This window comes from Vicugna pacos, chromosome 14 (genome assembly GCF_048564905.1).
Source record: "Vicugna pacos chromosome 14, VicPac4, whole genome shotgun sequence".
NCBI lineage: Eukaryota > Metazoa > Chordata > Mammalia > Artiodactyla > Camelidae > Vicugna > Vicugna pacos.
In genome coordinates, this window is record NC_133000.1 from 55,909,670 (window position 1) to 55,934,127 (window position 24,458).

At 33.6% G+C, this 24,458-nt stretch overlaps 1 long non-coding RNA gene across 1 annotated transcript in view; it reads right to left on the bottom strand.

Moving 5' to 3' along the window:
* Nucleotides 1–580: 580 nt before the first annotated feature.
* Nucleotides 581–24,458, bottom strand: part of LOC140685535 (uncharacterized) — a 57,884-nt gene continuing 34,006 nt past the window's right edge. The window contains exons 3-5 of the long non-coding RNA XR_012058791.1: nt 3,877–3,948; nt 1,992–2,023; nt 581–659 (exon numbers count right to left, since the gene is read on the bottom strand). This is a non-coding gene — a long non-coding RNA (uncharacterized lncRNA). The remainder of the gene's footprint in view (nt 660–1,991; nt 2,024–3,876; nt 3,949–24,458) is intronic.

Genomic DNA, 24,458 nt, shown 5'->3' on the forward strand with positions numbered 1-24,458 from the left:
ATGTGAGTTACCTAGTATGCAACATGTATGCTAAGATGGAGTCTGGGAGAATTTTTCAACTATTCTATAAAATAAATGGAAAGAAAAGATATAGGTTCACTATTCAACATAATGGAATTTTGCACTGTAAGTTTTCTTTGTTTTTACACTTTACAATCTCCTATTTCTCCTACCCTGTCTTACTATAGTTAGTTACACATGTTAAATACATTTTTTCAGTTTATCCATTTTCTTTTGCAAATTGCAGTGGCTGCACTACCCAAACACACCCTTCAGGACAGAGGCACACATTTCATCTGATGCCAGGGGCTCACAGTACAGTGCCTTCACAGGTTTGCCTTGGTTTAGGGGAGTGGCCTCATTCAAGGAAATGTCCCTCTTCCTGGAAACTGCCAGTTCCACTAAGTGGGTGATGAGGGAGTAAAAGTCCTGGACCCTTTACTTCAACAAAGGCCATCTTTGAAGGTCCATCTCAGCTCCAGAGTTGCCTGTGGGATGGGCTGACACTCCGTGACCACCACGCACCAGTTTAACTTCTTCCTCAGCCCATTCTCACTTGCCTTTACTCCTTACCTTGGTTCCGGAGATCACCCACTGAGAAACTTCTTGTATGCTAAACTTCTACTCCACGGAATCTTCTTCAAAAAAAAGCCTGCAATCTGGAAATAGAAATGAAAATTTAGTATAAACTTGAATGCAAGTTTGTATTTTTTCTCAGTGATTTTACACTATTAAATGATCATTACCAAATAAAAATGTTTAGCTTTCTTTATAGCTAATGTATAAATATTGAATTTAAAAATGAATCAGATTTTTTCTCCCTCTTCACATCACTGAATTCAAATTTTTTCAGTGTTTTTTCCTTTGGAAAATTCAACTAAAGCTAGAGATTTCCTCACTTTTGCAATGAAATGCTTGATCAGAGGAAATACAAAATGGCTTCTGCGGGGAAAGATATTGAAAAGGAGTAAATTACAAAATCACATTGTTTCATCATAGAATCCTTTAATACTATGAAAAATCATGCTGTAAGTAACAATGTTATCAAACTTTCACAGTAAAAAAGTAAATAAAAAGACCCTTAGTCTAAGTTTATCACTTTGTTTTCAAAGAAAACATCTTGTTACAAGAAAAGTATCTTATGTATATTTATTGACTTTTAAAGTATATGAAACAAAAATTCAAGCTCTAATTCCTTGGTTCCCACTTAGTATGTTCATCCATGAATTTAACACTCATCTACATATGTATATACATCTACATATATATATACACACACACACACACATTCATCATCTTATACAGCTGTTTCTTAAAACAGTAAAGAGAAGAAAGGAGAAAAAAATGCCTTCCTGGTGTCTAATAGAATTATATAATTAGCTTTATCAGTGCCTTTCATTTGATCCTGATGGTGGGAGAATAAATTAAATGGTTTTTCTCTTCGGAGCTTCCATGAAATTGAGGAAGGGATTTATAAGTGTATAGATGTTACAGTAGGGGTGGTGCTGATATAACAGGGACACAGAGTAGGGAGTGTTTTTTTTTTTTTAATCAAGAGTTTTATAAAGGCCTCAAAGTGTAGGTGACATGAAATGACTTTTTTTTTTGTCATGAAATGACTTTTATGAGTAAGAGAGGTATTCCAGGTGCATCTGAAATGATCTGTGAAAAGGCACAACATATTTGTTGAACAGAACGAAATGGCATCACGGCCGCTCCTTGATTAGGAGACGAGCAAGTCATAGCAATGCTGCAGATCAGATTATATGCTAGACGACTACAGGATATGGGTGTACTTGTTTCATCAACATCGTTTGTAGTGTGAAATATTTTCACTTCTGTTTACTTTCAGTTCTACAAATGATAAAAGAATGCAGTTGGAGCTTGCACAGAAATTGGAATATTGCTATATTCAAATGAACTTTTCGGTCTTCTACATCTTAAAAGGCTTTTTCAATGAAAAAATTAATAGAAGGAAATTAAATACTCACCCTCCTATTTAAATTCCTTGTTTCATTGTCACCTGGAAAGCATACAAAACATAAAATGAGTTTTAATGTCTTATGCTTTATTTCATGCTTGCATGAAGAAATATAGTTTTCTCAACACTGAGGAATGAAATATACTTCTTAAATGTTAACCATTTGAAGATTTTAGAATAGTTAAAAGAAATAAGAAGGAAACAGAAATGTATTTAATTTAGATACATTACAGTATTTCACAAGGCTTGCCCAAGTTTCTTCAGTGACAAGCTAATCGTTCTGGGTCTCAATATAATTTCTAGACAGTAAGCAGAATTTAATGAAATTCCAATTGCCCACCAACAAAAAGTCATATTGGAAATGATTGAGAGTAAGTATGACTTCTCTTCCATCCCAAGTTACTGTGTTTTTAAAATAAATTTAAAATGTTGATAAATTATTCATTTTAATCAATCATTTAACTTTTAGATATAATAAATTAATTGAAAACTACAAAAATTCATTCTGAAAATACCTGTGAAAATAAATATAATGCAAAATTCTGATAACTGATCAAATTAAGAGTGGCATTCTATATGTAAAGATCTCTCCCTTAATTCCCCTCCAATAAATTACACCTCTTCCGTCTTAGAAGAAAAGAAAGAACACATTCATACTTCTTTTTTTGTTCATGCTGTGTATAATGTGATGTTCATCAAAAGCGCCAATAAAGCAGAAATGCTTTGAAAATTGATGGTATTAGAGGTAAGTATACTGTAGCCTGAATGAACAGCTATATGACAGGTTTTACTGGATGTGAGATTAAAACAACAAATTCCTCAAAAAATGAGGTAAGTGATCAGATGAAAGGAATAAACTAATTACTTTAAAACTGCTTTAACTGATGCTTTGATTATGAGTGATTTGCCATCAAATAAATGTTTCCATTTAAAACTATTTTTATTATTTACCTTCAGGATAATACTTTGGTTAAGTTTATTTTTCAATTTCATGTTACAAACAGACATCGAAAGCTTGAAAAATATAAAAGTGAAATAATCAAATAAGGTTATACGCCAATGAATCCCAGGTCATTCTTTGGTCCACTGACTCCTGTTTTAACTCACAGTGTGGTTGAGAAGGCAGAATGTGGACAAGATACCAGTGTTATATGGTATGATTGTCACAAATTGCGGGTAGGTAGAAATTGAGATAACAGAATTAATTTTTAAAAAACTCAACTGTGCTTTAATTATTCTTGAATGCATATCTTGGTTTCCAAATACATACCTTGATTTCCAGAAACTTTTCCTTTTATATATTCTATGGTATTTTCTCTAGTGACTGGTGATCAAGTAACAAATGAAAAAAAAACAATGAAAATAAACAGAACATATGAAACTGAACTACCTTGGACATATGTCCCTGCAAATAATTATATGGAAATGAAATCCACTGCCAAAACCCCTGACCATGTTAAACAGAAACAGTGCAGAAGAGGGAAAAATGAAGTGTTTGTGTGTGTGTGTGTGTGTGTGTGTGTTGACCAAGATGGCATTAATGTTCTCCTGTTTGAATAAACTTTAGACAGGTTTTTTCCCCCCATGAATATAGTCCTCTGACCTCCTATTTCTTAGAGCATTTACTTTAGAAAATGTGGGACTGTATTTTTCTTTCATCCTTTTGAGATGAAATCTTGTCTCAGCCTCTTGACTGGAACTCAGGATAAGTCTTTCTTAAGGACCTGGGAGTCAGTCCTTTGAAATGTGATCATCAAGGAAGGCTGTGCCTTGTCATGCGCCAGGAGAGTGGTAGGAGTCTAACTTTCGAAGAGCCATTAGCAAACAAATAGAGCCTAATCTCTTTGACCAACTTGCCCTGAAGTCCTGCAGTGCTTTCCCACTGTCTCACTCACCGGGTGGCTGCTGTGTTTTTCCTTTCAGCAGAGTTGAGTTCTGCCTCTCTTCCTGCGCCAACAGTGTTCACCCTGTGAAAATAAATAAAAGAAACCTCATTTTAAATGGAGTCAGGAAGCCCGGACGGGGGAGCTCTCAGGCATATACCACTGGTTGCAGCCTGCATAACCAGCAGGAAGAAGGAAGATAAGAATGTTACCTTTCTTCTGGGATAAGGGAGGACATTGTTCATGTAAGAATTGTATCTCCTGTCTTTAAAAAACGGAAGACGATCCCTCTCTGCCCTAACAAGACAGTAACCTCCCTCTGTGGCCAGAGAACCCGCCACAATTTGGAACTCTTGTTCTCCAACGAACCCTCCCCAGTTTCCTTCTAAAACCTAATAAAAGCAATCCCCTCTCCTTTGTTCTCTGGATTTGCCTGTCCCAGATTACAATTCTCTGCTATTCTCAAATAAACCCATGTTGCTGGTAAAATGACTGGCTATTTTATTTTTGAGGTTGACAACCCCTATTGCAGTAGTCTTGAATAAAATGTTCCCTTCCTGTTTAACTTCTCCTGGGTATAAATTTTCTTTGACAGGTCACATACTCCTCCACATTACTCGGAAAGGAAGGTGGAATGGTAAATAAATATTTCCTTCTCTCTTTACTAAATACTAAAATTAAAGGGCAATATTTTGTTTGGCCACTAGATGGGGCATGTTTTAATTTTACTTTGTTCACTTGCCCTAAAACATTAAGCCAAATCATGACTAATATTCTTTAATATTTTATTAGGACAAGAATACAATCACTAATATATTAGATATATATACACAATATGAAATTATTTGAAAGATTATATAAACATTCATGTTATTAGTAATTAATTATTGATCATAACTGCTGCTTTAAGCATTAAAATTATTTTTGCATCTTCCATTTTAAGCAGTGTAGGTTCAAAACCATCTACATGCTGTTTTACATCTTTTCTGCACCCATTATAACAATCTTATATAAGAAGAAATAGCAATTTTCTGTTTGCAAATGGATGAATTAAGTTTACTTCAAACAGAATTATACAATATTTTCCCTATGTTTCCAGATTCCAAAGACAATCATCTTGGGTTTGTGTTTACTTAAAGAAATTCCAGCTGTGTATCAGTGGTCCTATGTGTCTGACAGACACAAAGAAGCACATCTCTGAACGGAGCTTCAATTTAGGATAATCACACTCAGAAGTTTTTGGTGGGTTTTCATCTTGTACCCTTATCTGGAGTATCAACATGGCCAGTTTGTTATCTTCCATATGTAAAAATTCCTAGGTCAGGATGGAAAATACTTGTAAAAACAAAATGAAACAACTTTGGAAATCATAAAAAGTTACAGTTTAAAGATATTATATTCCCCCAATTCTGTCTAAACCTATTTTATTATTCCACAAGCCAGAGTACTTCTATTTCTATTCCTCACACTGTACCAGAGATATTCATGGATTATCAAATGCAGTGGATTTAAGTGTACAGTTCAGTGTGATCTTGAGCACTTCCATTCCTCTGTGCATATTACAGAATCTTCAATGAAATATCAAAAAGCCCGAAGCATTTTTACACTTTCTTTGAATTGGGCTTGGCAACAAAGTGTGGCTTCCTGTGCTGGAGCCCGTCACTCCTGGGCAGTAACGTTACCGAGGGTTTAAAAATTTAAATCAGGGAGATGAAAATCAAGTCACAGCTACTCTGCATGTTGAGTCTTTCAGAGGACTTTGGCTGTTGTTCTAATCCAGCTAGACTGGTGTGGAGGCACATTCTCCTTTACTAAAGTAGATACCTTTACAATAATTACAGTATAAGGAATATGGTCAACTCTTCTTGTGGAGAGGATGAAGATTATGAAATAAACAATTCCTACAGATAAAGAATCGGCAAAATCCATCTATAACCTCTGTTCCAATGTCTTATCTTCATGAAACCCCTAAACCCTAACTCTTTCCCTTTACCAAGATGGCAAACTCCTGATTGACTTGTTTTCCCAGTCATTCTCCATCTGAATTCTCCTGCATTGTATTAATAGTTCAGTGAGACCAGACACTGCAAACATTTCAGACACATTCTCCTTACCAATATCAATCCCTTCAATTCTTAGATCAGCATCATCACAATGAAATATCCAATACATGAAGAATACTGATCACAGAATACTGGACTCAAGTGATCTCAGTAGACATTTTAGTTCCATCCCCTACTTTTCATCTTGAGGTCTTAGAATACCACATAATAACTGTGCACCTCACAGTTCCAGGTCAGAATACTGGAAGCTTACTCACAGTCTCCATGGGATTAAGTCAGAAACTGTAAATTTGAAGCACTATGCAAATATAAGCTAACATTATTGTTCAGTCCTCCATCAGAGAAGCTGAGAATAGGCAGAAGAAAATCATATTATTTCTCTGCAAATTAGTAACGTCTAACTGCAGATAGACCATTAGTGCTACTTTTCTTTCATTCATGTTCGTCGCCAGCTGACTGTATTGCACATGTTTTTCCCACCCTCATTGTGTGCTGAGGTTCGCTCATCAATTCATTTCAATAAAGGATGACTAAGAGTTTCAGGCATTTATACTTCTGCATTGCCTCCTACTTTACTAAGGAAATAGAGGTCTTCAGATGCGAAGGCTTTCATTTTATTTGGATGGGAAGACATTCCTTTCACTTCACTTCTCTCTCCCGCTTTCCCCCACACTCTGAAGAAATGCTGACTCCCACCCATTCTCTTGGAGCGACAGACTCAGTAATTTCTGAAACCACTGGGCACTTTACTATTTCAAATGTCAAATCATATGGTCAATATTTTGTGTATCTTCATTTTTATCATTTTTATTGGATTATTTTCTCAGGATTACAAACAAATCCAGTTTATTCCTGTTCTAATAGCCTTCTTCTGAACTTCATGGTCATTCAAGTCACCGCTGTTTCATTTTTCTTTCTCTTGTTAGAAATATTTTATATATTTTTATATTTAAAAAAATTTTGATGCCAACTCTAACACCGAGAGAAGTTACAAATATAGTACAACGGACATTCTTTTCATGAGTCGTTGGAAAGATAGTTGCCAATATTATGTCCCATCACACTTAATGGTGTATATTTTCTATAAATGAGGATCTTCTCTTATATAATTACAATGCAACTATCAAAATTAATCAATACACTGCTAATATCTAATTCTTATACCCCATTTGTAGTTCACAAATTGTCTCAATAATATTATTTACAACAAAATAATGCAATGCCTTATCTCATGTTGTATTTAATTTTTCATGTCTCTTTAATCTCCTTCAATCTGGAGCAAGTCCAGAGTATTTTCTTGCCTTTCATATCCTTGACATTTTTTAAGATTGTAGGACACTTATTTTAGTGAATGCCTATCAATTTGAATTTGACTATTCTGAATTTTGACTAATTTGAATATTTCCTTATGATGACGTTCAGTTTGTGTCTTTGGCAGGAATATCATCACTGATGTTGGGTTCTCCTTGTTTCATCTTATCAAGCAGCACATAATTTTGTTTTTTCCCCCAAACCAGTGAAGTTAATGTTGAGCACTTAATTAAGCCAGTACCCACCTGGCATCTGTACTGTAAAGTTAAACATTTTCTCTTTTAAGTTGATAAATACTGTTAGAAAAAAATCTGAATCTTTTACAAGTTTTCTGATCTTCATCAAAGTCTCACTTTCTTTACTTTATTTACATAAGTATGGATTTTTGGATTACCCTATTGTTCCATTGATTATAACCTACTAATAATATTAATTATTTTTAAGCTTTACTTATTCAAGATTTGGCCAGTGATAGCCCTCAAGCTGGATCCTGTGTCCTTAAAACCAAATAGTATGGAAGTTCCTCGAAAGGGAAAGACAGAGCTTCTACAACAAGTTATGATGTGTTTCATAATTTAACAATGTTTTAACAATGAGATAAGTAATCATGTACACACATGACATCTGCTAAAAGTCATCATCCAACACCATATAAAAGCATTTTGCATTTTACTTTACATCAAATAAACATCCTTATACAGAAAATTCATGGATCCAAAATCCATTTAAATAATAAGTGAATCATATACATATAATTTTAACTTAAGAGTTATATGATAATGTTGAAACATGACCTTGATGAAGGGTCAAAAATTAATTTTAAACATATAACCTAATTCACTTATTTTAATATATATGTATATAACTCAAGATTCCTGAATTTTAAAATGTTATCTTCTTCAATCTTCATCATATTTCCTCAGAAAGATTATACTTGACAATTTCTGTATTTCACATGCATTGACGTATCATAGAGAACATTAAATTCTAGTCAAGATGAAGTCACCTGGACCAAATTTACTCTCCTTCCTGAAACAGATAATATATTCATAACAATGGATTTCAAGATACTAGACATCAGGAAATGAAGGGCAGTGAGCCCTTTGGTTGTGGTCTCAGTTTACCATGATGAGAGAATTTCCTAACTGCAGCGTGGAATTTGGAGCCTAGTTTGAACCCTACTAGCTCCTGAGGTGAAAGAGAAGGAGGTAAGTGTCTGTAGAAACCAAGGCAGCTAGTCTGCAGAACAGAGGAGCGGAGATAAGAGAGGTGCTTAGAAAGAGCCCCCCTGGGTTCAGCTGAGTCCTGCTTAACACGTGGTGGTGAAGATACTACTGCAGCCTGGGGAAAGAGCCATCTGTTCTCATGGGTAATGTAACACCTGGAAGTGACAGAGCCTGGGATAGTGCCCGTTCTCATCTGCGGAGGAGGAAGTGGAATGCTCACACACTGCGGGTGGGCATGGAAGGTACCACTGTTTTGGTAAAGAGTTTGACATCTTCTTATAAAGTCAAGTAGATGCCTACCTTACGTTTCAACCATTCTACTCCTAGACCCAAGAGGAATCAAAGCACAGGTCCTTACAAAGACTTTTACACATAAGGGCTATATTTGTATTAATCACAATCTAAGGACAACTCAGGTAAACGGATAAACAAACTTTGGTATATCCACTAAACGTGATTACTAAGCAATAAAAATGAAAGAATGATTAATACATGCAATAACGTGAACGAATCCGGAAGCAATTATCCTGTGTAAAAATATCCAGACTAAAAGTACATAACGTGTAGTTCCATTTACTCAAAATTTTAGAAACTGTGAGATAATCTGCTGTGACAGAAAGTAGATCAGTTGTTTCTAGGAGATGCTGGAGCGAGTAAGATGGGGAGAGATTATACTGAAACATGAGGACACTTTTGGGGGTGTTGGATCTGTTGACAATCTAGATTATGATGACATTTCATAGGTTATAAGTAAGTCAAAATTTATCAAGTTAAAAACTTTAAATATGTATGATTTGTTGCATTTTAATTATACTTTGATAAAGCTGTTTTTTTTTAAAGCATAGAAGCAACTTAAACATTCCCTTGGTGCAGCAACACCATCAAACCATTTTCAATTAGATAAGTTTAAAAAGAAGACCCAAGCTCATTTGTCATGTTAAAATTTGTAAAACTTGGTACACTACTGTTAATATTCAAATTACACACACACACATATACATATATACACATATACATATATACATATATATACATGTATGTATTTAATATAAAGAATTTCTATTTTACTCGAAGTTCTTTTTTTGGCTATAATTTCACAATGCCAAAATTTTAAATTTAACTTACCCCTGGTATGCATGCTTTCAATAAGTAAGGTATACAGCTTTGTAAGATTTTTCTTTTTCCTTATGTTATATTTGTCCTCATTGTATTACTTGAAATGCAAGTTTATGTCATTTGAATCTGGATATAAAATTAAACTATACTTTATGCCTTTTAATTTTCATTTTATGTTTCTGGTAATTCATTTCTACTGTATTTCATAGAGGTATTTGTCGGGAACTTTTCACACAGACGATTGGGAAAAGATTGAATTTGATTTCTCCTTTTTTTCTCTGTTAGTTTTCCATGGCTGATGAGAAATGCTTTAAAGGTCTGAAGCTTCAGTATATCTCAAATGTGATTTTTTTAGCATATCAATTAACATTCTTCTTCCCTCTCTACTATTCTTTCTCCCATTCTTCCATCCATCCTTCCTTTGTTGCCCTATATGTTAAAAAATATTTCAAGCATTTTAATAGCCTTTTAGCCATTTTGTACACTTTTAGCAATCAGTTCTTCATTGTCTGTAACGCTTCTAGAGGTTGGAATACAGCTTTAGAATTATTGCTCTGACACTGTCCCTGATCAGAATGAATTCCTGCATAATCTCCCATAAGCTTTGTTTATATCTCCATTTTAGTTACGTTGTTGGTGCATCTTCTTTTGAAGCTTCTTGAAGGCAGAACCGATACCATCTTCTTCTGTGCTCACCAGGCTTCCAGGCTCAGTGTGTTTCAGTGTGCATTCTACCTCTCACAGTCAGCTCTGCAATTTTCTTCTGTTCGAATAAATTCTACCTGTTCTTTACACATCAACTAAAGTCTATCACAAGCTCAACAGGAAACTCTCAGATCCTTCCAGAGAATTCTCAGTTGGAGGGGGGGGACTCTCATTGATTGACTACATTATTGTTCTACAAAGATATAACATAACAATAAAACAACTGAATCACCATGTTGCCATTCAGTGCTTCAAAGTATGCCAGGTGCATTCCTGCACAAGACTTCTAAACTTCAAAACTACAAGTTTGTATCGAAATAAGTGCACCTCCATTTTATAACATATCGTGGTATCTTTTAGTGATTAATTGATTATTGCTTTCCTTATTAAACCCGAACAGCTAGTTGGCAAAAATTCTGACCACTCCAGTAGTGTGTCTGTCACCTTGGCATGGAGCAGATGTTTAAAAAGAGCTGAAATAATTAAACAATCAAATGCAAAAAAAAATGACTGAAGAACACTGTAAAGAAAGACAACATTTTTGCTCTTGAAATAATATTTTTTTCTAGTAATTCTACCATTACCTAGCAAAAACCACAGCAAGCAAGTAACCAATAGGGCTCATTTAATTTGGATAGATTTCATTTGTCAGTTCACACATGGTGAATCTCCTCAAATGTGATTTTTTAAAATAAATATATTTTTAGCCCACTGTTTAAGTCAAATTAGGGATATGTAGCAGGAGTTGACTTAAAGAACACCCATCTTAACAATTACAAGATGTTAGATTTAATTAATTTCATATGTTTTCGCTAAATTATTAAATCATTGTGACTTCGTAAAGAATTAATCTAAAATTGGTTGGTGGAGTCACAATGTAAAAACACCAAGGTTTTTATTGTAAGTATAAAAGAAGATTTCTCATCTAAGTAGTATGTGGAGAATACATTTAGAATGCATTTAAAAATCAATATTACATTTTATGTTTAATGCTGCTCAGTGACAGCGTATCTCAGTGGAACCAAGGGACATTTTCCCCGAAGGTAACACAGAAATTCTCTATTTCTTAATGCACATTACAGTTCACTGAACTTCTCTATTATCTAATTCTGAAATGCCCCTGGTTCATGACAAGCAGTTTCATAGACAGTCATTCTCCAGATTGAATAGGATGGAAACCAAATTTCTGGTCACTGCCCAAGGTTTCTTTTAACAAGTGGTGTCTTCCATCTTGGAAGTGTTATTCAACAGAATACTCATTCAGGTTATCAAGAAGCATTTCATACATGTAATAAAGTTTCTATTTTTGTTTCATAAAGAGATATTGCTCTTTCATCTCTATTCCCATTTTACTGCATCCTTATTCTTTTCATTTTATGTATACTTATTTATTGTTATATTTTATATCTCGTTTCTGCCCATTCAGCACATACGAGTCATGATGACTGCAAATGACTGGATATTTTCCAAAGTCTGTTTCTCCTCTGACCTTAAAACCATGACAGTAAGTGGTTAATGAGTACATTCTGAAAACAAAAACAAAAACAAAAGCAAACTAATACATGTTTCAGTTGGTACCTCAGGGTCTGTTAGCCCACTGTGATACAACATGAGCCCTGTATCATTACTTCAAGCTCATTCATAAGACGTTAGTGTAGTAGTTAATAGCATAATTAAACTTTTGTGTTACTCTTTTGTGAGATTTTCTTCAGTTGTTAAACTGTGTGAAATGTGAGTTTTCACTCCTCTTATATGATCCCTTTTCTATCATTTTTTAAAAAATAGCATACGCTTTTGAGTCCTGTAACTCAGAGTTGAAACAAACACTGGTCATTTGTTAACTGCCTAAAACTGGGCAAGTCACTGGCTTTCCATGTGTGCTTCCCCACACAGTTCTTGTATAAGTTTTGTGAGAATTAGAAAAAAATTACTATAAAAACATAATACTCCATCTGGCAAAAATAAATAGTAGCTTCAGAAAAAAAGATGCAGTGCAAAGGTGAACTGATTCATGTAAAATGTCGGTCCACACCAGTACAGAGCTTACTAATTCACTCCTGAATTTACAGAAACTACAGAATAAAAGAAAGAAAAAGGTTAAAGGGAGGGAGAAGACAGAATGACTAGAGAACTTGGGGTTATTTCTATAAATCAGTCCCCAGGAGGGGTGGATCTGATTACAACCAGAGAACTGACTCACAGTGACAAGCGTAGGGCCTTCCTGCTCTTGCTGTGAGAGGGAGCATGAGATGCGCCGTGATGCCCACTCACAGTCCAAATTCCTTCGGGTCTTACTGACATCTAGTCATTCGCCCTGGGTCTGCTATCTTCCCCTCTGTGTTCATGGGCTCTTTAGAGAAGCCTCGAGCATATATCCAGATTTTCATCAATGATAAACTAAGTTAATAATATGGTTAATGTTTATTAGGAAAGTCATGGCTAATACTTACATAGCACTTCTGCATCTGACATTCTGTTTTGCAGTTTACAACATCTATAAGTCCCACAGCAGAAATGAGGTAGGTACTCCTAACACCTCTGCTTCAGATGAGAGAATTGAGGCACAGTGGGACTAAGTAACTTGCCTAAACTCATAGTCTATCAAAGCATACGAAGTATCTAAGACTTTCAAATCACAATGCCTTAATGAAATGTCAGCCGGAGAAAGGCAGAATATTTTATATATAACTTTCATTTGTAAAATTTTTGTGTACTACCTCACAACACCTTTTGAAATGTTGCCTTTTAATTATTGTTAAGAACACAAAACAGTATAAAACATGGAGTCTAGCCTTACATAGTCCACATTTTAGTAGAGTAAGATACGTAGGCAAATACAGCAAGAAGTATAAGTTGGAATCTTGTAACGATAAGAAGAAAAATTAAAAAAGCATTTAAAATAACATAGTAGCTTACTATCTCCTTTAGATATGATTTTATTCAAGTATTGATATTAAAAGCACATTAAAATCAAGGAAAGCATGAGAAGCTGTGAACATATGGAACATTTGTCAACAGTGACAAGACGGATGGTAAGAATAATTCATGAACTGTTCTGAAGTTTTAACTCTTGCTCTTCATCTATTTTGTAAGGCATTACAATTAACATAAATAAAATCTAAAGACAGCATTCCATAATTAAACACTCAGTGGATTAAAAAATGAGGAAGTTGATATCATTTGCATGTGTCTCCAGGAACACCTGCATTTATTTCTAGGATCTTCCAGTAAGGAGAAACACAGCTGCTAATGTTGTGACTAACAAAAAATATAAAGTCACAAAGAACTGGCTACATTATGTATATTCCCACTACCCTGAACAGTTTTCTTCTCATCCAGAATTTACATTACATATTGTTTTGGTGAGTAATTCATTCTGAGGTAGCAATAGGATGCTGGCTGATGTATTAGTCAGTTTACACTGCCATGACAAAGTACCATGGATGCCGTGGCTTAAACATCATTTGTTCATTTCTCACAGTTCTGGAAGCTGGGAAGTCTGAAGATTCAGGTCATGGTAAGAACTCTCTTCATGGGTGGCAGATGAAAAGTCACTTTATTATAAGTTCACCTCTCAATAATCTCACTTACATTAAAAAAATAACAAATCTCTGTTCCTTTTCTTCACACTTTTGTTAGTTAACTTCTGCATTTAAAATATTTATATACATTTAAGCAGCATTTTGTGAGTTTTAAGTAGGATAAATAATCAGGGGTATCTACACCCATGCACCTTGAATAATATAAAATTGAGTGTGTCAGGAAGTGCTTCAGGTACTGTTTATAAACTTCTTATTAGTTACCTTATTATAATGTCTGTTTCAATCTCAATTATGTGAATAACAAACATAGTCCCAACTACACAGGCACAGGCACACACACACATTTCTACTTGTTTTTGATAAGAACGTATTTTCAACAATGATATTTGTATTCGTAAATAAACTAACTCAATTGAATCATGTATTTTCTTGGTATCTTTCTTGGCAAAAAAGTACTAAGATGAAAATATCTCAGTAGGGCAATGGAATAATGAAGATATTCAATGACTTGTTGAAAATGACTCCAAGAAAGCCAGAAAGGACAAAGATTTGATAATATAATCTGCTAGCATGACTTCTAATCAGCTACCATTAATGTTACAAAAAGACCATGCCTTCCTTGAAAATGGTAGATCTTTGTAAGAAGAAAAGGAAATCATAAAGAATCATTTTGTATACTTTCTTTTTCAGAATTTTTGAAATTCCAAAGCCTCACAAAGATTTGAGACACAACCAAGAGCTAAGTGGGGTAGAATGATAAGGCTCGTCTCCTACCAAGGCCACTCCACCAAAATGTGGAGAGATGACTGTTTTATCTAATGTATAGAAACCAATACAGAGAGTCAAGGAAAGTGAGGGAACAGAGGAGTATGTTCTAAACAAAGAATAAGATACAAACCACACAAAACATATTTTAAGCAATGAAAAAAATATATAGCTACTGCTCATTAAAAAAAACTTTTCCAATTTTAATTATGGTTATCTAATCAACAAATATTTACTGACTGTCTTCTCCCTATGTAGAAATATGCCATAGTTTCTTACCATTAGGAAAATGATAAAATTATGAGATGTAGATGAAAACACTATATAGCATTAATATACTAATTAGTATATAATTTATCTATTATTAAAAGAAATATACTTGTCAATTCTAATATATATTTGCATCAGTATTAAAAAGGAGTTTTAAAAAGGAAACTTAAAAATATTATTTATGCAAGAGTAAGAAAAATAATTTTATCTTACATATAATAGGTATGTCTAATTTTTTATTCACCATATTAAAAAACTGGAAACGTATTTTAAAGGTTACTAAATATCTTTAAATATAACAGCTAAAAGTGGCATATTTATCAAGGGATCTACAATTTTTGAGGTTAATAGATTTGAAATTTGCACAGGTTTGTATTAAATATGTTTCAGTATCCAATTCATTTTAACTAGGTATATTTGTCACTTTGAAAGAAACTTAAAGATGAAACAGTATTCTTCAGAAAATAAACTTACTGATTACAAGAAAAGTCAATGAAGTGGTAGTGCATTTTATGGAGTTTCAGTCAAAAAGATGAAATTTCCTCTTTTAAATAAAACCACAAAAGTAATTAGAAAATCTATATAAAATACTCTGATTGCCCATAATTTCCAATAATGGATAACTGAGATAGTCAAAGTGACAATAATTTATAATAGTTTATTATTTTATGACCTTGTATTTACACAGAACTAAACTAAAAGTAAGATTAAATAATTACTCAGGTAATTTAAATAATGGATTATAGCAAACTAAATACAGCAGATAAAAAATTGTGGCAGAGGGTTATCTGAATTGGAGATGTATTTAAATTTCAACTGCTATTTAAGAGATGATCGTCCATGACTATTTAATAGCAAAATAATGTAAACAGTGTCTGTGAGCTTGATGAGACAGGGGGAAAAAAATTCTTACTATTTCAAAGTGAGATTTTAAAATTCTGGAAAGCATGGTTTCTGTTTATGAGATTTAGTTAGCTCTATCATTTTGCATATTATTATTCATATGCATCTTATTCATTTTATTAATATAATATTAATAATTATCTAATACATATGAATTCCTTTGAATGAACAGATTTTTATTAAATTAAAGTTTTTTTAAGGAGTATCAGTGTTTTTATTCCCCCAAATGTATTACATACTGCTAAAAACATAGGTCGATTGAATTAATTGTCTTAATTTTGAACTCCCTCCGCCAAATGAAACTAAAAAAGTCAAATCCTGGAGTTAAAGGTATTTTAAGCTAGAACTTTGTATGCATCTGTGTGATTTCCACTTCAAGGCCTTCTTGACAGATTTTGCATTAACAGACTAACCTAATAATAACCCTGGACCAATGTGCCTTTGAAATTAATCACAGGAGTGCTGAATTCCAATGACTAAAACGGGCATAGCATAATGGCTCCTGTACAGTGGTTCCAAAATGAAACAGGAGCTTTATTTTTGAATTTTACATGGTACGAGAAAGCTCTCTTCTTTCAAAATCATTTTATATATACATTTTCATTGAATTAATACTATTTAATTAGTTTCCTTTACATTCACTCTGCTTTTCTACACATATGTGTACTTTGTTTATCTAGAAGGATAAGGTCGGAACCAATACCATTGTGGTTCAGTACCAGTTTTCTTAATAAAAACTTAATGTATCACATTACATTCCCAGCACACTCTAATTAAATTCCTTTTCATTTCAGTCTGTCTCAGAGGGTTAGAGAAGCTCGAGAATATTTAACAAAATTCAACATTGCAACTACCTGAAGTTGATACATTAACCTTGGCACTGAAAGTTACTTTATTCAATCCACGTTCGCCAGAAACGCCATTATACAATGACCTAAAAACGACAGCATTTCACTCTAACTGGAGAGGCTGTAAATGAATAATGATCATTTCTAACTCATTATATGTATTATGTATTTTGCCCTGGGAGATTTTAAAGAGAAAACAAATATCGTCAACTGTAAAAGTATGTCTTGCCTGGATGTAAAAGCTAAAATATAATGACATCTTTTCTTGATAATAAGGAGGATGGATAGACTTTAATGCTTGTTAGTATACTGATTTACAGTAAACGTATTCATTTCAGACTTTATATATATATATATATATATATATATATATATATTTTACATCTAGATAGATAGACAGATAGAGATCAATTCCGTTCCCCTATGTGGATTCGAAGATGGGAACATGTAATTTTAAAGAGATGATCATCCTTTCCACTTAACATGCTTGCAGACTTATGCCTAAGAAAACAACTCATTCCCATGGGCAATGAGGCTAAAGGAGCGATCTCTTTTCAAGATTGATTGTGAAGAGTTACAGCGTCCTTTTCTTCCATAACAAATACAGCTACACAGGCTCGCCATCCCACTGGGGCTAACCCAAATCTTTATGGTGACATAAAATTAAGATTTCAATTTTTTTCGTATTTTAGGATGGTAACATCATATATGTGTATTTTCTATTATGTATCATCCCTAGTTATAATACCATATTCAGTTTTTTGCAGAGACCAAAATATCTATATATCCTTACTAGACTAGGTAACTAATGACCGTAAGTAAACCTGTATCAGTTCTGTCAAAAGATTTTATGTAGGTTCAAGATTATCTACCAACTGAAGAGCTCTCTGACTTTACAAAGTATTTGATTAGGGACTGTTGACCCATGTGGCCACTTTTTGAAGGCCACTTATACTTCATTCTGGTGACAGTGCACGCACCCCTCATCTCCTTGACCATACTGGTATGTCATGGCCAAATACAGCCAAATAGAGGATGAACGGGAGGGTTCAACCTCCTGTAAAGATAGATGAATCAGACATGGACCACAGCCTCCAGGTTCAAATACATTAGTTTGAATCCAGCTTTATTTATTGGCTATTACTCATGTGGTCAGGTCATTTGGCTTGCCTGTCAAAGCCTCTGAAAATTTCCAGCTATGCTTTTTGGGTTTTTGGGGTTTTTTTTTGGCATTTGCTAAAGGAGTTGCCCTAAATACGTTTTCATCTTTATGGAACCAAATGATCTGCCTCCTCTTTCCCTCTCCACAAACACCAAATGTCAAGAGGAAACTTCCTTTAAACTCCTAAGTTATCTATAAGGCAGCTGATCCTCACCACCCCTCTCCTTGCTCAGCTATGAGTTGTAACATTTCTTTGCTGGCTGGCTTACCTCTTAATTACTTTAACAGATTTCCATCTACTGTGTTTTTCATTCAGCCTTCTATCTATTTGAATAAGGGATTTTAAAAGAAGAGCAATGGGTGGAAAGAAATGGGTATGTTAATTTTAATACTCATAGGTCTAAATGTTAGCCTATGAGACATATTAAAGGATTTCAACAGTGGAATGGCAAAATGCACCTCTGCTTTAGGGAAGATAAAATGGTGAGTGTTTGAATGAGTTGAGAGCTGTTCAGTGTCGTAATAAAAATACTTAAAACAAGACAAATGGAGACCGTGAGCTAAATACTAGTGAAAGGAACACAAAGCAAAGACTGGAGGTCAGAAAGTTTCCAAGGTGAATAATCTCTGGTCATGCTCCCTGTCAGATTTGGAGTGAAAATTATAAATATAAACTCAGGAAGCATCTGCACAAAAGCAAAAGTTAAAGCAGTAGAGCGCCAGAATCATCCAATGGTGAGTAGAGTTCTGAAAAAAAAACAGATCAAGAGCTCATAAAACATGTGACTATTGGGACACACTTGAAAGAAGAGCACAGATTGTTCAAGACAACAACTCAGACAGAAAAAAATATGGTTATGTGTTTTGAGGAAAAGTGGTATTTTTCCTTTTATAAAAAAGCATTTGTGTTACTTATTCATTACCTTTTTCTTTATTATGGCTTATTAGATTATTTCATACAGATACTTTGACATGTATAAATGTCTAGTTTCTTCTCTGAAGTGTATACCATCCCTGTTACACATTTTATATATATATATATATATATATATATATATATATATATATATCCAATATATATGTTGTTATGTTTTATATATATATATATTAGAAAAATGCAAGTAGAAAAGACTGAGTTATAGACAACTGTAGTTAAGATAGATATTTCTGAAAATATATAGGATTTATTCCATACAAGTTAATCAAGGAGAAAGTCAGCATTGCACAGTGATGGACTGGCCAAATGTCACAACAGAAATGCTAAGGAACAGACGGAATCTTTCTTTGCCTAAAAAATAAAGCTCAGAATGATGCTGCACATACAAGAAGGTGTTAATGAGACATAAGTAAATAATAAAAATACCAATGAAGAAAATTTCATGAACACAGTGGGGTGGGGCGGGGCGGGGGCAGATATTTGAGAAAGATGTGACCAATTCAAAGTTGGGAAAATGTGGAGTAATAGAAGCAAATGCTTCTCTATTACCACCTGATGCACAGATTCATATTCTGTGTCATGGTGACAATACCCAGCTGCAATGAGAAAGCACCGCCAGGAGACGTAATGGTACTCTAATGGGGATAAAGTGAAAGTTCCTCTGATCTCAGTGATGTTGTCTCTGCCTTGTTACAAAGCAAAGAGTCTAACTGCATAAAAGATATTCATAAAACTACCATTCTCGAATTTGTTTTAATGGTATTGACTCGAATCCTTGTAGCAGCACAAAACTTGTTTAATGAGTATTCAGTTCTATTTCAGGGTGTACATTAGAGAGATAAAAATGTCTTTATTTCGGGGTTAGTCCTGGGCTAGTTAAAACATTTTGATTTGTATGTGAAGCAACTGGATGAAGTGATTTACACTGCCTTTCACCTAACAGTTTTGATGTTATAACAGTCTCATAATTAGCTGGTTTCCATATTTTCTTTAATCCAATCATTATCAATGTGTGATCTGACAACTACTGAGGTCCTCAAGGTTTTCCTTTTTCCAACTACATATTTGTGTGAAACAGAATTTCCTTTATAGATTTCACCCAAAATGTTATATAGCAACAGAATTGATGGAGAAGGAAATTAGAGTTTAGTGGTCTTACTATAATGATATTTATTAAAGAAATTCCAAAATTGCAAAATAATCCCTACATTTTCTTTTAACAAATTTAGCCATATTATATAAAAATATGTTTTTTATGTTAACATGTAGGGAGTTTGCTTTTGTTATTTTTAAATAATTATTTAAAATATTTATCCATTTTAATTTCTAAATTCATTAATCTCGGGAGATATAACTCACATAAATGCAGTAAGTCTTGGGTTTTTAATAACTTTTTCAGCATTTGCATGGTGTACATGCGGCCTGGGATGGAGTAGTTTGAGGACCATCACTACAATCCATCCTGGGTACCATCACCCAGTGCATGTCATTTCATCATGCTGATAAGTCTCATGTGGCTTTCCACAATTTTCAACAATGCCCTTCTTTTTCTTTGCTTTCTTTTTCTGCTTTTAAAATTATTTAATGTTTTTACCTTTATTGAGATATAACTGACTTTCAATATGCTTGCTGTGCCTTGGGATCTGGTGGTAGATCCAAAATATCCCCAGTCTACATTATTGACGGACAAGATCAAATCTGAACCTCTCAACAGTCCATTGAGCATTCCCACATCTACTTCATTTACATTCCCCAAGCAGGCTGCAATCATTTTAAATTTGAAAGGTTTACTCAATCCAGTGCCTCTGCAATACTGTTCTTGTCCTCTCTGAATATCTAAGGTTTATTCATACATAATTTGCCTGAAACATATTTCACTCTAAAAAGCCTCACAGAAAATATCTGTTCAAACTGACCTCCCTCTTTGTGTGCTGAACACACAAAGAGTGTGTATTGGCCTCCTAATAAGACGCATTGAATACTGCTCTCCTCTGTTATTCCATGCAGTGTGTCAGCTGCTGAAGATGCTGTATTACTATAAGGACAGTATGATGAACTAACTAACCTGAAAAGGCACAGGTGTCCTGAGAGCACAAGAGAGAAATCTGAAACTGAATCATAATGGACATATATCCACATCATGGGAAAGGGTGGAGGTGGGAAAGAAAATGTCAGATAGAAATGAACATACAACTGTGCCGGAGTGAGAAATACTATGGAAATTACAAACATGGCTGTCACTGTAAGATTAAATGAACAGAGAATAGGGTTTAGGTCATGAAAGAGTTTATATGATATGCTAATTAGTTTTACTTTAATGTGGGGGGAAATACGGAGTACCCTGAGTGTAAATACAAGGTTAATATTTTCACAATTTTCTGGTCTGTACTTTCTTTTGGGTGCAAAAATCTATGGAAGTCTAGTGAATGAGTTCTGTCTTACAAATACCCAAAAGCAAATGAAATTACATACATGCTTGACATCAAAAGTAGCTGGATATTATAGATAATGATAAAATAAACTAACTGAAGTAATTATTAAAGACACTGCTGGAAAACTTTTGTCTACATGATACAAAATAGCGAGATAATTTTCAATTTTTCAAAAGTACATGTTATACTGCTAGAAGCTACACCATTTCATTGCCTCCAGTGTATCAAATTACTAGAAGGCTTTTCAAATTACCAGTGTTATCAATCCAGAGTGAACCATTTCTAAAGCTACTTATACATCTGATAATGCAGCTTATTTGACTGCCATCACATCTTCTTTTATACATTTTGAGATATAACATTCTAAGTTAGAAGTACAGATTTAATATTATAAAAGATATATTAATCCACAACAATGTGGAGTACATTTTGTATCCTCTTTCCTAAAACATTTTTTTAATGAAGAGTTGAGTCTCCCTGAAAAATATTGAACCACAGCATCAAGGTACATTCACGGCAATGCATCAGTTGAATTCATTTGAAATTGTAAAATGTGTGTGCTCACTGGAGCATTTAAAATGATGCACAACACAGGCTAATTTATTAGAATAAAGTCAAACTAAATCTCAATTAGAGGAAAAGACCACAATTAATCGTTTGAGGAGAGTCCTCAGGGTAAGGATAGAACAGACTCCAAAAATTCTTTACAGTCATGCAGTTTCACCCCAAATTTAAAGAAAAATCTTTTTCCCATTGAATTAAACCTCAGTTAATTATTTCAGTTTTATATACTTTCCAACATAAAATAAAACTTAACTTCTCATATCTCTACTTGATTTCAAGGTCATTATTTTAATAAGATACTACCTAAGATATATTCTGTTAATAATCATTTCCCACATCAACTTGTATTCCCTACTCATTGTTTCTCTCTTTACGTAGCACAACTCTAGCTCAGTTCCAGAAAGCTAAACAGTTTAAAGGGAGGAAGACATACAAATGATCAATAGGCACATAAAAAATGCTCAATATCACTAATTATCAGAGAAATGTAAATCAAAACTACAATGACGTATCACCTCACACCAGTCAGAATGGCTGTCATTCAAAAATCCACAAATGACAAATGCTGGAGAGGCTGTGGAGAAAGGGGAACCCTCCTACACTGCTGGTGGGAATGCAGCTTGGTGCAGCCACTGTGGAAAACAGTATGGAGATTCCTCAAAAGACTAGGAATAGACTTACCATACAACCCAGGAATCCCACTCCTGGGCATATATTCAGAAGGAACCCTACTTCAGGATGACACTTGCACCCCAATGTTCATAGCAGCACTATTTACAATAGCCAAGACATGGAAACAGCCTAAATGTCCATCAATGGATGACTGGATAAAGAAGAAGTGGTATATTTATACAATGGAATACTATTCAGCCATAAAAACTGACAACATAACACCATTTGCAGCAACATGGATGCTCTTGGAGAATGTCATTCTAAGTGAAGTAAGCCAGAAAGAGAAAGAAAAATACCATATGAGATTGCTCATATGTGGAATCTAAAAAACAAAAACAAAAAAGCAAAGCATAAATATAAAAAAGAAATAGACTCATAGACATAGAATACAAACTTGTGGTTGCCAAGGGGGCAGAGGGTGGGAAGGGATAGATGGGATTTCAAAATGTAGACTAGATAAACAAGATTATACTGTATAGCACAGGGAAATACACACAAGATCTTATGGTAGCTCACAGAGAAAGGAATGTGACAATGAAAATATATATATATATGTTCATGTATAACTGAAAAATTCTGCTTTACACTGGAATTTGAGACAACATTGTAAAATGATTCTGAATCATTAAAAAATGTTAAAAAAATCCACAAATGAAAACCAATTTTAAATGTTAAATGTGATCCTTTATAAATGTCTACCATATCTTATATTACTTTGTTTTAACAAAGTTATCTGGGTTAGATTTAAGTTTGTCCCAGGCACAGATGTGCCTTATTTATAACACTTTTTTCTGATAATGAGAAAGAAATGTTCTGAGTATTACTTCTGAATTTGCTATATCTCATATGATATTTTTAATTGAACAAAACCCCACAGGAACTCCTACAAGCATGTGGGTATTATTCAAAAAGAAGTTTTGCTAAGAGACTTTGAATTTTAATCAAATGACTTTGGGGATGGAGATAAGAGAAAAGGAAGGAGAAAAATAGAGATTCAGTTCAAAGAATTTCAGTAATTATGTCAACAATAGATAATACTTTAAGCTAAAGATAAAAAATGGAAGAAACTTGTTTGTAGTTTCTACTACTTAAGAAGTCAATGAATTTTGAAATTCCAGCAACAGTTATGTATTAGATTTATCTATGTACTAAATACTTTAAGGTTTATAAACCCTAAGTAGATAAAAAAAATTGACAGTGCTCCACATCAAAGAGGCATAAATGACTGAAAGTAAACACACATTAGCATTAAATATAATCAAAGATACATGCAAAATTTGTACGAATACAGAACTTACTCATTTGAGGTCTTCCTAAAACAATGTTAATCAGAGCAAATCTTTTGAAGAGTATAGGGGTAACAATTTCTTCTTATATATGGCTTCATTTAAAATCCATGCCCTTCTATTTCATTACTTAATTTAAATTGGAATTAAATCCTTTTCAAAGTGTACCTCTCTTGGAGACAAACAGAAGCTATCACTCATTTAACATAGGGCTAGTTCACTCTTCAATCTCCAAGGTAAATGCTGGCCTCATTTATACAAGTATACATTTATACAATGTATATTTAGTATAATATACATTTATACTAATTATAGCATGAAAACTCAATTGAGAACATATACAATATATTAACTTCATAATTCAACATTGATATTAGGCATGTGTAAAATAAAATCTATAATAACATAGTACAAAACAGAGTGTTTTATGATTACACAGCACTTTTATTATTCTGTTAAACTTTAAAAAATAGTTGAGCCATATGCTACTAAGGTTCTATAACTCTAAACAGTATGCTTCTAAAAATGTAATTTTTGTTTAATTTTAAGCATAAATAAAAAGAAATAATTGTGTAACTTAAAGAAATATTACCTTGTAAACATTACTAGCATGCTTGAAAAATAGATATTGAAGGATATGGAATTTATGATAATTTTATTTAACACTGATACAGAGTTTATCAACTTTTCATTCTGCTTAACAAAAGTCAATTAGGAAGCAACGGGATGCATATTTACTTCTACAGATTTTTTTTCTGCTACAATCTTTAAGAAAAAACAACAAGCAATTTG